The sequence below is a fragment of the Orycteropus afer genome, unplaced genomic scaffold, assembly GCF_000298275.1.
Source record: "Orycteropus afer afer isolate SDZICR_OR568_19922 unplaced genomic scaffold, OryAfe1.0 scaffold00024, whole genome shotgun sequence".
Classification (NCBI taxonomy): domain Eukaryota; kingdom Metazoa; phylum Chordata; class Mammalia; order Tubulidentata; family Orycteropodidae; genus Orycteropus; species Orycteropus afer.
Window position 1 is genome coordinate 3,451,764 of NW_006921611.1, and position 1,397 is coordinate 3,453,160.

Genomic DNA, 1,397 nt, shown 5'->3' on the forward strand with positions numbered 1-1,397 from the left:
CCTAAAGACCATTGCCCTGTGACACTCTTTAAATCTAGAACTGAGCGTATCCCCACTTCACCTTTTAGTGAAATAACATGAAATAAAGAGTATTACCTGTAAGATGGGTACTATACTTAAAAAAAAAAAAAATCATATGAGATCCAAAGACAAAGGACTTATCTCCAAAATCCATGTAAAACTTCAACACCTCAACACCAAAAAGGCAAATACCCCAATTCACAAATGGGCAAAAGACTTGAACAGACACTTCACCAAAGAAAATAAACAAGCAGCCAACAAACACATGAGAAATTGCTCACGATCATTAATCATTAGAGAGATGCAAATCAAAACAACAATGAGATACCATCTGATCCCAGCAGAAATAGCAAAGTTCAACAGATCAAATAGTTACAAATGCTGGTGAGGTTGTGGAGAGACTGGAATTCTTGTGCACTGCTGGTGGGATTGTAAAATGGTACAACCATTGTGGCAAATGGTTTGGCACTTCCTTAAAAAACTGAAAATAGAAGTACCATTTGACCCAGCAATTCCATTACTAGGAATATACACTAAAGAAGTGAGAGAGAGCACATGAACAGACATATGTACACCTATGTTCATTGCAGCACAATTCACCATAGCAAAGAGATGAAACAACCTAAATGCCCATCAACGGATGAGTACATAACCAAATTATGGTATATCCACACAATGGAATACTATGTCATATTAAAGAACAATGAGGGATACGTGAATCATCTCACAACATGGATGAACCTGGAGGATGTTATGCTGAGTGAAATAAGTCAATCACAGAAGGACAAGTACTGTATGAGCCCATTACTGTAAAAAGACAGAGAAGGATTTGCTTGGGAAAGGGAACTCACCTCGTAGGTTACAGGGACAGGGAGGGAATGGGAGGGATTAATTTAGGGCTAGTTGGGGCTTACATGCTGACATGGGTGGGGGAGGGATATACAGGAAGGATATATGAACACCATGATAACACTGGGAAATGAGAGGACACTGAACTGTGCACCTAAGAGATAGACGACAGATGCTAAAACCAACCAATGTGTCCACAATATCACATTGTCATTAACACCAAACACTAGGCTATACAGATAAACACATAAACTGCTGAGATGATCAGACAGGGGTGAGTGAATAGAGGTATACTCTAGACCAAGGATAGATTCAGTGAGGCTAATCTTGTACAGACACCAGTACAAAATACCTGCAGTCCTTACAGAAACAATAGAAGACAGACACAGAGTAATCCCTCACAGACATCCCAACACTATGGGAGAGAGATCCAATAGATCTACTACCTCAGGACCATAGTACTGGGGTACACCAGACTCAATTGGCACAACAAAATACATAAAAACTTTGCTCCACATCATACATTG